Source organism: Oncorhynchus keta, chromosome 4 (assembly GCF_023373465.1).
Source record: "Oncorhynchus keta strain PuntledgeMale-10-30-2019 chromosome 4, Oket_V2, whole genome shotgun sequence".
NCBI classification, from domain to species: Eukaryota; Metazoa; Chordata; class Actinopteri; order Salmoniformes; family Salmonidae; genus Oncorhynchus; species Oncorhynchus keta.
In genome coordinates this window covers 67,257,948-67,272,497 of record NC_068424.1, presented here as the reverse complement: position 1 = coordinate 67,272,497, position 14,550 = coordinate 67,257,948, and the positions used below count along the sequence as shown (strand labels likewise).

The window sequence follows — 14,550 nt, the reverse complement described above, 5'->3', positions numbered from 1 at the left end:
TAGCCAACAATTATACTTTCATCTTGATATGGTAGTTGAGAAAATTAAATACTGGTTGACGTGTTATATAAGGTAGACAGGACATTTACCATTGTTCTCTAATAGACCGTGCCCTCTGGTCTGGATTTGGGTCATTTTAACTAAGTACACCTGCCTTTCAGCTTGTAACCCATTGTGTTGACATCAAATTCATTCACCCTGAGTTCAAGGTTTAGAGGTGAGAGGCTGAAAGAACAAGTTTATGTTGTGATTCATAGGCTACCCATAGACATGAGAGATATCCTAAGGATTTGATTATAGTCACAGTGGTGGCAACGATGTCTACACAATGATTCCTATGATCCTGTCCAGATTTTTGTTTTTCGTCTGCCAAACACAACAGCCTCTTGTCCTCATTGGCAAATGGTAAGTGAATACTGTCAAGTCTGGTTGGGTTAGATGGGAACTAAGCACGTTAGTGTGTGCTTGATGTCATTGGTTGAAGTTGTTGGTTGAACTTCAATGCATTGTCAGCAAACTCCAAATTAGGGGCACTGGGTTTTCCAACCCAAAACAAAGAGATATGAGCCATCATCTTTCTCATATTCCCCCACACCCTAAATTGCAATGTTGCTTAGTAAGAACTAAAGCAGTTGCCTTGTTCTCATAAAGTCATACAGGAGAGAAGGAGGTGGATTTAGTCCATTTCTTTATCACTGGGATAGATGTGCATTAACATTCTAATGTATTTAAATCCGGCCCCCTTTTCCAAGCAGAAGTGAGCCGCCGATGTCTCGGTGATAAGCTGTCATTTCTGTGCCGACGTGCTCCATATGTTCCCTGTCCACGCCTCTACCTCGCTTGCTCCTAGATGGTGGGAACAGATGCGAAGCCGGGGCACCTCACCACCGGAATGAAGAAACGGGAGATGACGTGACAAGGTGCGGCATGACGGCAGCGCCGCAAGAGGGCTAATCCAAAACACACAGACTTTCTCTCCATGTGATCCCCACCAGGCACACCCACCGTGGGGTTTTAATTGACTACTGGCGTAACCCCCAGGCAGTTAACGTTTATACAATGTTTGAGAGTTAGACACAATCCATGACATCCGAGTCACTTCTCGAGACAAATAGACGTGGAAGTAGAAAATAAAAAGTTTGTTCTCAAAGAGAACGTGAGAAGGTGACTCCTCAGGTCATCTGCTATTTCTATGTCAGTGGAAGTCCAGTCCTGTCAGAATCTGTCAGAGTGAGCATGTTTGTCTGAGAGAGACCCTGACCTCCCTTTGCGCCGAACATGGTATAAACGAGGGCTATATGTGTGGGTGAGTGTCAGCTTAACTGCTCAGCTTGTCATGTCTGTCATGCCTGGTGATAGAGCAAGTCCAGTGCCTAGTCGGACCTGAACAGTTGGAGGTTCATTTTCAGGCTGACATTTTCTTGCATCATTCACATTTCTCAGTGTCACGTAGTTCACACTGGTATCCTGTCAATCTGTATACATTTTGTGTGAATTTCTACCAATATTTGACTAGTTTGTACTCGTTTTAAAGGCTATCCATGTAGCTTGAATAAACCTGAGCAATGCCTGAACAATGTTTCATCACTTACAAAGAAAAATAAATAGATTTTAGAGATGCTGAGAAAATTGCTGTTGAATTTACATTAATTATAAAACTCTGCATTTAACACACACGGCAAAAATAATTATGCCGTGCATTGTTACATCGTGTAGAGAAAGTATAAGATCTTAATAGCTCTCAGCAAATTGCTACAAGTTCTTCCTTTATTATCCATAATGGAGTTTTAATGACATGAACGGTTGGACTAAAGGAGACCAGGATTAAATATACACCTGAGGTCCATTGAGCGTCTGTTACAATAATGTATGCCATAATAGATGTTTCAGCTTCTTATCGCAGATGCATTCATTCATCTTTTAAGAGCCAGTAACACATAATTGGTGTTAGCGGCAGGGTAGCCTAGTGGTTAGAGAGTTGGACTAGGAACCGGAAGGTTGCAAGTTCAAACCCCCGAGCTGACATGGTACTAATCTGTCATTCTGCCCCTGAACAGGCAGTTAACCCACTGTTCCTAGGCAGTCATTGAAAATAAGAATTTGTTCTTAACTGACTTGCCTGGTTAAATAAAGGTAAAATAAATAAAACACATAATTGGTCTTGCTAGTTATGTTAGCGGACCACAGTCAAATTATGCCATTGTTTAGTTGAACAATAGAATGGGGCGGCAGGTAGCCTAGTGGTTAAAGCTTTGGGCCAGTAACCGAAAGGTCGCTGGATTGAACTCACGAGCTGACGTTGTAAAAATCTATCGTTCTGCCCCTAAACATGGAAGTTAACCCACTGTTCCCCGGTAGACCATATTGTAAATAAGAATATATTCTTAACTGACTTGCCTTTCTCCTGCAGAGAAAATGTGGTCTACCTTAACCATTATAACATAGAAACACCAGCCATTACCTGTGAAGTTCCCAGTGTGGTCCACCTTACATTAAAACCAGCCAGGAGTAGAAATGCTAATTACAGTCATTATATCACATATAGATATTATCATCCAAAGGAGGTGAGACATGAATGGCGGTCCAATTTTGACATGGATAATCGTACGTATACCATTTGCTGTGGAGAAGTACAGTGCATTAGATGTGGAACTCTTTGTGGCTGTCAGAATGTTTCTGCTTGCCACATTGGAGGAATAGCCCTCTACAGAAAATCCATTATCTTCTCACGGACCGTTATCCATTAGCTGCTCGCTAAAATCGGATGCAGTGCTCTCGAGTTGGCCCCAAATGCATGGAGAGTGTGGAGAGGGTTTGAGATTAGGCCGCCATCAGCAGTAATTACACGACACTCTTTAAATATCTACGGCCTACGTTTGATAATGTGCCTCTCTTGGTTTGTCATAAAGTATGTCTGTGAGTGGGAGTCAACGCGGATACAACTAGCGTCAATACTAGTGTCTGTAAGGAAAGGTAGTCCAATTAATCACTGCATTTGTAAATGGTAGTTTTTTTTGTAGTTTAGACAGCCTTAATCTCAGCACAACTTTTTCCAAGTATGTCATTTTAATATGTACAATAGGGTAGACTGTGGACTTAACTTAGAAGTAGCTGCCTAATAGCCACTTCAATGTGATTTAATCTTTGCTGTTCAATAATTAGCAAGCACATGGCCTAAGTATTGAACATCTGATTGATACTTCTACTTTTTGCATATTTCGTAAACGTCTTACTGAATTATAACCAATTTGCGTCTCTCTACAATTTGGATTCATGAAACCATCCTGTGACAATGATTATTATGAAAATACATTGCTTGACTATGAAATTAATCAAACAGCGGTAAAGCTCTCAACCTTGCAAGAATAAACAGCCACCTAAAATCTAAGATTGGTGAACATGAACATCAAGACAGAAACTATATCCCCCACTCTAAGGTTGATCAATGTGACACTTCCAAGAGATGACCTTAAGAGTTAGCCAGAGCATGTCACTCCATCGGAGAACACTATATGGAATCGCATCATGGCCCCTGCCTATTCCGTCTCAGTCATTATCACACCTCTCTGGCGCCGACATTGGTTGATTGGTTTGTCATTGGGCGTGATACATTTATTTCACCACACGTCAAATCCCTGAAGGATCCCTTCACTGGTGATTCTGGTCTTTGGGCCTGTGCAAGGTCACATATGGTCGCCCAGGAACAATGCTGTATGGAGTTGACCTTGGCAGAATAGGTGTAAGATTAATACAATCATGTTAAGTGCAGAAATAATGGTGTCCGTAAATTCAATAAACAACTAATGCCCAGATATCACCTTCCTTGAAGACATACTTTTTGACAGGACATAGTAATACAGTCCTCTCCAGAGAGTCCCTGAAAACAGTCCATTTCACTGTACTAAATGTCAAGGCAGCCATGCATGTGAATATGAAAATGGAATGGTGGTGGAGGAGGCACTTAACAGAGAGGAAAAGAGACACTGAAATCAGAGTACATGTGGATGGATCAGTGTGTTTTCGTTCTCTCTCTCTCTCTCTCTCTCTCTCTCTCTCTCTCTCTCTCTCTCTCTCTCTCAAGATGACGTGTGACAGGTGGAGTGGTTCATTTGTGTACCGATAAGCATAGATTTACTCTATGATTTCAGTTTTGGGTGTTCAATTGGGTTTTGTGGAAGAGAATGTAGGCTAAGCATCGATGCGTCTTTATTAGAGTGGGAGATCGTGGCTGTTTGGTACAACCAGAGAGTATTGGAAAAGCTTCATGCCTTTTATGAAGCTCCTCCTTGATCCAGGTATCTCAACCCCACCAGTTGAGCCTCAATATGTGCTGTTTGTCTTCCCATTAATTATACTATAGTACATATGCCATGTATCAGACACTTTTATCTTAAGGGACTTACACTATAGAAAATGCATACATTTTTGGTAGACACTTACCAACAGAGCCAAACAGGAACTGCATATTACACTATAGTATGCCATACATGTTTTGATGTGTCCATTAACTTGTCAGTAATCACTGACTACTGGGTCAGTGCATTAGTATAAATCCTCCAAGGACTGCTCCTCTTCTTCGTTCACTCATGTCACACCAGATACTCATCAAATCACAAATGTCCTGCAGGGGATAATTGCTTGACAAACCTACTGCAGCAATGCAAATTTAGGAGAGAACATGGAGAGATAACACAAAATCTGAGATGTCTAGTCAGCAATGGGAGATATGAGGGTGCTTTGAGTGAAAAGAGAAAGTGTCCACTTAAAGAATGCTGCATCTGCACTGTCGAAATAGAACACGATAGAAACGGTATGTCTAGCTCTCTCTTTTTACAGCCCTGGCCTAATAAGTGTGTTTAAATGCCATATGGCCATATCATACAGTATAGTCTAACTTTATTTGGAAACATGGCATCTGCCCTTTAGTCAAGTGTAAGGATGGTGTCATGACTGTCAACAAGAATCCAAATAGGTTAGATCAGGTTTGCAATGAATAACTTCAATCAGTCCCCCTTTCACCTGTAGAGGAGGGGTGGACTAGTGGGGATGAACAACTCACATCCTGTTGTAAATTAAGTTAGAAGATCTCCCTCTCCAAAATTCACCAAAGGAATGTTCTTTGTTTCAACAGACTTTTTCCCGCCGAAACTCTACCACTTTCAAATGCAAATACAGGAACAATATTTCTAACCTAGAACCTGGGGAATGGTCAGAGGCGATCTCTAGAACACTGATGTCATTTTCTGATGTCATTAAAAATGTTCTAAATTAAATAGTGTAACTTGGAATGTATACCCACTACATGTTTGAAGTTTCAATACTATGCGTTGTGGATGTAATATGAAAATGTCCATTACTCTCCATATCTTCTTTAACAAGCATCAATGTTGTCATTCCAATGAGTTAATTGTTACATTATTAATTTAAAATCGGTAACAATAAAAAAAACTTAGGTAATTCGATAAATAACAGTCTTCAGATGTTAATGTCAAGGCACGACAATTGACAACTGCCCTGAAAGGTGTCTGTCATTGTTGGTGAAAATGATAGCCAAAGTCCCATTGTCCTGTCTCATGACCTGATTTTAAATTATGCTGAACAGTGTCCCAACATGTCTTCGGCTTCACTGTCTAGAATCAGTATCCTTGAGGGTAGGCCTTGCATGGAAGGTCAAGACCTCAGATCTAGCTAAGCAATGTTGACATTCGTCCTCGATATTGATGTCACCCGATGGGGGCTATACTTGTACTGCACGACCCACCCTTTCATAAGCTCGCAGGTCATTTCTAAGACAGTGAGGATTAACTCCCGAGGCATGGTTAAGCTGGGGTCCCCTAGGGGGAACGGTAGGCATAGAAAGCCCTCCCGGTGGAGAGCGGGTTTTTAATTTGAGCGGGGTTGGCTGTGTTGGTGGCAGTTTTGGAGGGGGGCTGAATTAGCTGTGACAATGAAGGAGCCGTAATTAGAGGGGTTGAATAGAGAAGGGCCCTGCGGAGATGGTTAAGTTCAGGAGGCCCAAGGGCTATAATGGAGCACCACAGTGGCATGTTGTCTTCCTGACCACAAGAGGGAAAATACATGATCTCAAATGAAATTTGACACAATGAGCAAACGAGCACACAACCTCGTTTTTATTTCGGTTTCAAGGGGGGGAAGGAGGTTTCTTATGTACCATCCTTGAGATGTCGTTCAGACGCTACAACAGAACATATCTTGTGACTATGGTCTTTGTGCCTCTGGAACCTCATTATTCATGATTAATTCAGGATTACCCGTAATCATGGTGGCATCCACATTAATGTAGAAGAGCTCAGAAACATATTCTATTCTTACTAAAGTGACTCCAAAATGACACAATACATTATTTACCAACCATTACTATGAGGAAAAACTTAATCCAAAACACAACGAAACAAAGCGCAAATGCATCCAACAAGTTTCTAAAGTTGCCAGTGAGGCTAAAAGAGGGGGGATTACACAGAACTTTCCCCCATTAGCCCCCGTTTACACCAGGACATTTACCGGGAGTATGGGCGAGCCATGACTTCCAAACGAGATTACTCCTCTCGCTGTGCTGCTCTTTTTCTCTCTCTCCCTGTTCTCTCTCTCTCTCTCTCCCTGTTCTCTCTCTCTGTTCTCTCTCTCTCTCTGCTCTCTCCCTGTTATCTCTCTCTGTTCTCTCTCTCCCTGTTCTCTCTCTCCCTGTTCTCTCTCTCTGCTCTCTCCCTGTTCTCCCTCTCTCTCTGTTCTCTCTCTCTCTCTGCTCTCTCCCTGTTATCTCTCTCTGCTCTCTCCCTGTTATCTCTCTCTGCTCTCTCCCTGTTATCTCTCTCCCTGTTATCTCTCTCCCTGTTATCTCTCTCCCTGTTCTCTCTCCCTGTTCTCTCTCTCTGCTCTCTCTCTGTTCTCTCTCTCCCTGTTCTCTCTCTGTTCTCTCTCTCCCCATTCTCTCTCGCTGTTCTCTCTCTCTCTCTGCTCTCTCCATGTTATCTCTCTCTCCTCTCTCCCTGTTATCTCTCTCTGCTCTCTCCCTGTTAACTCTCTCTGCTCTCTCCCTGTTATCTCTCTGCTCTCTCCCTGTTATCTCTCTCTGCGCTCTCCCTGTTATCTCTCTCTGCTCTCTCCCTGTTATCTCTCTCTGCTCTCTCCCTGTTATCTCTCTGCTCTCTCCCTGTTATCTCTCTGCTCTCTCCCTGTTATCTCTCTCCCTGTTATCTCTCTCTCTTCTCTCTCTCTCTCTCTCTCTCTCTCTCTCTCTGCTCTCTCCCTGTTATCTCTCTCTCTCTGCTCTCTCCCTGTTATATCTCTCTGCTCTCTCCCTGTTATCTCTCTCCCTGTTATCTCTCTCTCTGCTCTCTCTCCTGTTATCTCTCTCTCTCTCCCTGTTATCTCTCTCCCTGTTATCTCTCTCTCTGTTATCTCTCTCCATGTTATCTCTCTCTGCTCTCTCCCTGTTATCTCTCTCCCTGTTATCTCTCTCCCTGTTATCTCTCTCCCTGTTCTCTCTCCCTGTTCTCTCTCTCTGTTCTCTCTCTCTCTCTATTCTCCCTGTTCTCTGTTCTCTCTCTGTTATCTCTCTCTGCTCTCTCCCTGTTATCTCTCTCTCTCCCTGTTATCTCTCTGCTCTCTCCCTGTTATCTCTTTCTCTCTCCTCTCTCCCTGTTATCTCTCTCTGCTCTCTCCCTGTTATCTCTCTGCTCTCTCCCTGTTATCTCTCTGCTCTCTCCCTGTTATCTCTCTCTGCTCTCTCCCTGTTATCTCTCTCTGCTCTCTCCCTGTTATCTCTCTGCTCTCTCCCTGTTATCTCTCTCTGCTCTCTCTCCCTGTTATATCTCTGCTCTCTCCCTGTTATATCTCTCTTCTCTCTCCCTGTTATATCCCTGCTCTCTCCCTTATCTCTCTCTGTTATCTCTCTCCCTGTTATCTCTCTCTGTTCTCTCTCTGTTCTCTCTCTCTCTGTTCTCTCTCTCTCTCTCTCTCCCTGTTATCTCTCTCTCTCTGCTCTCTCCCTGTTATATCTCTCTGCTCTCTCCATGTTATCTCTCTCCCTGTTATCTCTCTCTCTGCTCTCTCCCTGTTATCTCTCCCTGTTCTCTCTCTCCCTGTTCTCTCTCCCTGTTATCTCTCTCTGCTCTCTCTCTGTTCTCTCTCTCCCTCTTCTCTCTCTCTGTTCTCTCTCTCCCTGTTCTCTCTCTCTGTTCTCTCCCTGTTCTCTCTCTCTCCCTGTTCTCTCCCTGTTATCTCTCTCTCTCCTCTCTCCCTGTTATCTCTCTCTGCTCTCTCCCTGTTATCTCTCTCTGCTCTCTCCCTGTTATATCTCTCTGCTCTCTCCCTGTTATCTCTCTGCTCTCTCCCTGTTATCTCTCTGCTCTCTCCCTGTTATCTCTCTCTGCTCTCTCCCTGTTATCTCTCTCTCTGTTCTCTCTCTCCCTGTTCTCTCTCTGTTCTCTCTCTCCCTGTTCTCTCTCTCTGTTCTCTCTCTCCCTGTTCTCTCTCTGTTCTCTCTCTCCCTGTTCTCTCTCTGTTCTCTCTCTCCCTGTTCTCTCTCTCTCTCTGTTCTCTCTCTCTCCCTGTTATCTCTCTCTCTCTCCCTGTTATCTCTCTGCTCTCTCCCTGTTATCTCTCTGCTCTCTCCCTGTTCTCTCTCTCTCTGTTCTCTCTCTCCCTGTTCTCTCTCTGTCCCTGTTATCTCTCTCTCCCTGTCATCTCTCTCTGCTCTCTCCCTGTTATCTCTCTCTGCTCTCTCCCTGTTATATCTCTGCTCTCTCCCTGTTATCTCTCTCTACGCTCTCTCCCTGTTATCTCTCTGCTCTCTCCCTGTTATCTCTCTGCTCTCTCCCTGTTCTCTCTCTGCTCTTTCCCTGTTATCTCTCTCTACTCTCTCCCTGTTCTCTCTCCCTGTTATCTCTCTCCCTGTTCTCTCTCCCTGTTATCTCTCTCCCTGTTCTCTCTCCCCCTGTTATCTCGCTCTCTGTTATCTCTCTCTCTGTTCTCTCTCTCCCTGTCTCCCTGTTATCTCTCTCTGTTCTCTCTCTCTGTCTCTCTGCTATCTCTCTCTCCCTGTTCCTCTCTCCCTGTTCTCTCTCTCTGTTCTCTGTTATCTCTCCCTGTTATCTGTTATTCTCTCTCTCCCTGTTATCTCTCTCTGCTCTCTCTCCCTGTTATATCTCTGCTCTCTCCCTGTTATATCTCTCTGCTCTCTCCCTGTTATATCTCTCTGCTCTCTCCCTGTTATCTCCCACGGGTCAAATCCTTTTTTAAGGGCTATTCCACAGTGACAGTGTCATGCTGAGACTCAGACTTTTCATTTAAAAATAATGTCAAACAAAAAACAAAGATTGCAAAACATAAACCATTCAACTCTGTGCACAAGGACTATTTTGAACAATTTCCCAAACAAAATGTTTTTACAAAAATACATTTACTTGACGAACAGTTCAGATGCAAAGATTTGATAAAAAACAAAATTCTGTTAAAACAAACTTTGCAGCTGCACTCTTCTTCATGTGTTTTCGTAAAATGTTCTTAGGAAATTGTTGAAAGTCGTCCTTGTGCACAGAGTTGTACGGTTTGTTTAGCTTTGCCATAATTATTTTCTTAACATGCATTTTAAAACAAAAAATCTGATTCTCAAAATCACTCTGTTACCAAGGAATAGACCTGAACAATGGATTGGGCCAGTGGGTGTTGGAATAGAGGGAGCGAGAGAGAGAGAGATAATTTGTTTGACATACATTTTAAAGAGAGATATCACGGGTCACAGCATCAATCTGTTATCGTGGCAATGCCTTTGACTATCCTACAAAGACACCTAAGACTAAATCAGGAAGGTCTATTGGTATTATATAAATGACCAGCACGTTTTTTTTTTTATCTCAGTACAAATGACCTTATTAGATCCATAACCAGGGAGTGACATTTCATGTATGGGATTACTGTTTTTGTATTCAACTTCTTCATTAGGAAACTCACAAGAGATCATAGTCACAGACAGATTATTATTCCAGATTCTACTTTCACTTAGCTTTAGTAGTCATTGTTCACTAGATGTTGTGCAATGGAAAGGACTAACACAATCACATCCTGTGATGAGATGAGACTAAACTGTATATAATATATACTACATGACCAAAAGTATGTGGACACCTGCTTGTCGAACATCTCATTCCAAAATCATGGGCATTAATATGGAGTTGGTCCCTCCTTTGCTGTTATAACAGCCTCCACTCTTTTGAAAAGGCTTTCCACCAGAAGCACAGAATCATCTAGAATGTCATTGTATACTGTGGTGTTACGATTTCCCTTCATTGGAACTAGCCCTAACCATGAAAAACCCTTCAGCACTCGGTGGTCTGTGTGGCCTACGACTTGGCAGCTGAGCCGCTGTTGCTCCTAGATGTTTCCACTTCACAATAACAGCACTTACACTTTTCCGGGGCAGCTCTAGCAGGGCATAAATTTGATGAATTTACTTGTTTGAAAGGTGGCATCCTATGATGGTGCCACGTTGAAAGTCACTGAACTCTTTAATAAGGTCATTCTAATGTCAGTGTTTGTCTATGGAAATTACATGGCTGTGTGCTCAATTTTCAGGATCGTGTGTGGCTGAAATATCCAGTTCCACTAGTTTGAAGGGGTATCCAAATACTTTTGTATATATAGTGTATATATGAATATACCCTAAAATAAAAAGTAAAATTAAAATTGTTAGCTTCACTGTCCAAATACATATGCAGAGGAGTGTATATAAGTAGTTGATGAGTAAAACCATTAAACAGAAAAATAGGGTAGATTCACACTCAAAGTTGACAGACTTCAATAACTTCCATTTTACAAATAGTTCCGGTTGCTGCCAAACATGTTATCACTTTTTAATCACAAAAGGAAGATATTGTTGGAGTTTGTCCATATTGTGTGTGAACCTAACTTATATATTGATCAAAAGTGAAAATGTATTTCCAGGGCGAACAAGTCTTAAATTGAGAAGGCAGAAATACAGTCTGTTTAGCTGTCCATCTTGTCCACCCTGTCTGTCCACCCTGTCTGTCCATCTTGTCCACCCTGTCTGTCCACCCTGTCCACCCTGTCTGTCCATCCTGTCCACCCTGTCCATCCCTGTCTGTCCATCCTGTCCACCCTGTCTGTCCATCTTGTCCACCCTGTCTGTCCATCCTGTCTGTCCATCTTGTCCACCCTGTCTGTCCATCTTGTCCAAACTGTCTTTCTATTTTTTATCGTGTGCAGTTCTTTCAGATGGAACCCTCACAATTACAGCCATTAACAAGACAACATAATTAAAACTCGGTTTAAATGATGAAACACTTTGAATGGATGTCCTTGAAGGGTCGGAGGTGGTTTAAGAAAGAAAGCAAAAAAGGAGAGCGGCATGATTTCACAGTGAATAAAGCTAAGCCTCCGCTCCAGGCTTAAGGGTGTCTTAAATTGGAAAGGCACAAGCCTATAGAGACATGTACCTGTCAAACAAATACCATACGCCTTTGATTATCTCTCTCCCCTCTCCCTCTCTTGCCTTCTTTCTGTTCCACTCTCCTGCTCTGTTTCAACTCTCCGACGGTATGCCAATCAGGTCCTGGGTGCTATGGAGATTTGGCAGTGAGAACAGAGATGGGGGCTTCACCTCTTAAAGGTATCACAGTAACAACGGTGTCACAGGTATTAGAGGCTATCTTCTTCGCCTCAGGTGATTGTCTCAGAGATATTCTCATGGCTAAGGGACCGGGAAGTCGCGTGGCAGAGGATGTTTTTCTGCCATGGCTTACAGTATGGGGAGAGCTGGAATAAGGTGGAAGGGTGTGAAGTGTGACGATTGAAGAGCGATGCTTTGTAGCAAACCATGCAGGTCGTGTCAAAAGGGTTTACAGTTGAAGTCAGACGTTTACATACACTTAGGTTGGAGTCATTAAAACTTGTTTTTCAACCACTCCACAAATGTATTGTTAACGAACTATAGTTTTGGCAAGTCGGTTAGGACTTTTTGCATGACACAAGTCATTTTTCCAACAATTGTTTACAGACAGATTATTTCACTGTATCACAATTCCAGTGGGTCAAAAGTTTACATACAGTAAGTTGACTGCTTTTAAACAGCTTGGAAAATTCCAGAAAATTATGTCATGGCTTTAGAAGCTTCTGACAGGCTAGTTGACATAATTTGAGTCGATTGGAGGTGTACCGGTGGATGTATTTCAAGGTGTTACGAATCCCTTTTGGCCCGACAGGCTAGGGGGGATGGTAATGATACCCGTAACATAACTCATGCAAATTATAATTGTGACAAAGTAAAAATGTGAACGAAATAACCAGGACAACTGAAATCTACCGTCAAACTTTATTGTAAAACACACGGTAATGGGGGGAGCAGGAAAAGGGGCTGAGCTGGACCCAAGGAATTAAACAATAAGTATTCAAAAACACCCCTAAGCTAGACTAGCCTACTTTAAGAACAGCCAACAAACTAACCAAAAATACAGTGGGTGGTCCGCCCAGTTCTAACTAGTGTATTTAACAAAGTCTACCTATGGGTAGTGTATTCCCATGGGCAACTTGTCTTGGTTTCCCCTTTTCCCACCAGCAAACAAACACGATAACCAAAAACAATACTCACAGGTGAGGACAAAGTGCTATGGAGGTGCTCAAACAAAAGAGGGGTTAATACACAAACAGACATGGCATTTACAGAGCGATTGAGCTCTAGAGCAAACAACTGACAGGGTTTTTAAACCAAGGGAAAGGAACTGTGATAGGGTAGGAAACAGGAGGAGGTGTGTCTTCTGATTGGATTGGTGACTGATTGGGGAGTGATGATTTTCACCTGTGAGGGGAGAAGGAGAGAAAAGAAACACACACACACACACACACACACACACACAGGATACACACACACACACACACACACACGATACTTGTATCCGTAACACAAGGCCTACCTTCAAACTCAGTGCCTCGTTGCTTGATATCAAAATAAAATCAGCCAAGAACTCAGAAAAATAATTGTAGACCTACACAAGTCTGGTTTCCAAACGCCTGGAGGTACCACATTCATCTGTACAAACAATAGAACGCAAGTAAAAACACCATGGGACCACGCATCCGTCATACCACTCAGGAAGAAGACGTGTTCTCTCTCCTAGAGGTGAACGTACTTTGGTGCGAAAAGTGCAATTCAATCCCAGAACAACAGCAAAGGACCTTGTGAAGATGCTGGAGGAAACGGGTACAAACTTATCTATATCCACAGTAAAATGAGTCTTATATTGACATAACCTGAAAGACCACTCAGCAAGGAAGAAGCCACTGCTCCAAAACCGCCATAAAAAAAGCCAGACTACGGTTTGCAACTGCACATGGGCACAAAGATCATACTTTTTTGGAGAAATGCCCTCTGATCTGATGAAACAATCATGGACGTATGGCATATAGAATGTGTAGGCTGTGATGTGGACGGTAGGACGTATGGCATATAGAATGTGTAGGCTGTGATGTGGAAGGTAGGACGTATGGCATATAGAATGTGTAGGCTGTCGAGTGGAAGGTATGACTTATGGCATATATAATGTGTAGGCTGTCGAGTGGAAGGTATGACTTATGGCATATATAATGTGTAGGCTGTCGAGTGGAAGGTATGACTTATGGCATATATAATGTGTAGGCTGTCGAGTGGAAGGTATGACTTATGGCATATATAATGTGTAGGCTGTCGAGTGGAAGGTATGACTTATGGCATATATAATGTGTAGGCTGTCGAGTGGAAGGTATGACTTATGGCATATATAATGTGTAGGCTGTCGAGTGGAAGGTATGACTTATGGCATATATAATGTGTAGGCTGTCGAGTGGAAGGTATGACTTATGGCATATATAATGTGTAGGCTGTCGAGTGGAAGGTATGACTTATGGCATATAGAATGTGTAGGCTGTCGAGTGGAAGGTATGACTTATGGCATATATAATGTGTAGGCTGTCGAGTGGAAGGTATGACTTATGGCATATATAATGTGTAGGCTGTCGAGTGGAAGGTATGACTTATGGCATATAGAATGTGTAGGCTGTCGAGTGGAAGGTATGACTTATGGCATATATAATGTGTAGGCTGTCGAGTGGAAGGTATGACTTATGGCATATATAATGTGTAGGCTGTCGAGTGGAAGGTATGACTTATGGCATATATAATGTGTAGGCTGTCGAGTGGAAGGTATGACTTATGGCATATAGAATGTGTAGGCTGTCGAGTGGAAGGTATGACTTATGGCATATATAATGTGTAGGCTGTCGAGTGGAAGGTATGACTTATGGCATATAGAATGTGTAGGCTGTGATGTGGAAGGTATGACTTATGGCATATATAATGTGTTGACTGTGACGTGGATGGTAAAGACTCATTGAATATTGAATGTGTAGATTGTGGTGTGGACGGTAGGACTTATGGCACGTAGAATGTGTAACCTGTGGTGTGGACTGCTTGACTCATTACACATTGAATGTGTAGATTGTGGTGTGGACTGTAGCGCTCATGGAATGTAGCATGTGTAT

General features: G+C 42.7%; 1 long non-coding RNA gene across 1 annotated transcript; it reads left to right on the top strand.

Annotated features, from left to right (window-relative positions):
* The first annotated feature begins 13,263 nt into the window (after positions 1-13,263).
* Positions 13,264-14,323, top strand: LOC127927242 (uncharacterized). Its single transcript, XR_008126659.1, has 4 exons — positions 13,264-13,904; positions 13,949-14,036; positions 14,081-14,212; positions 14,257-14,323. It is a non-coding gene; the product is annotated as an uncharacterized LOC127927242 (long non-coding RNA).
* The last annotated feature ends 227 nt before the right edge of the window (positions 14,324-14,550 follow it).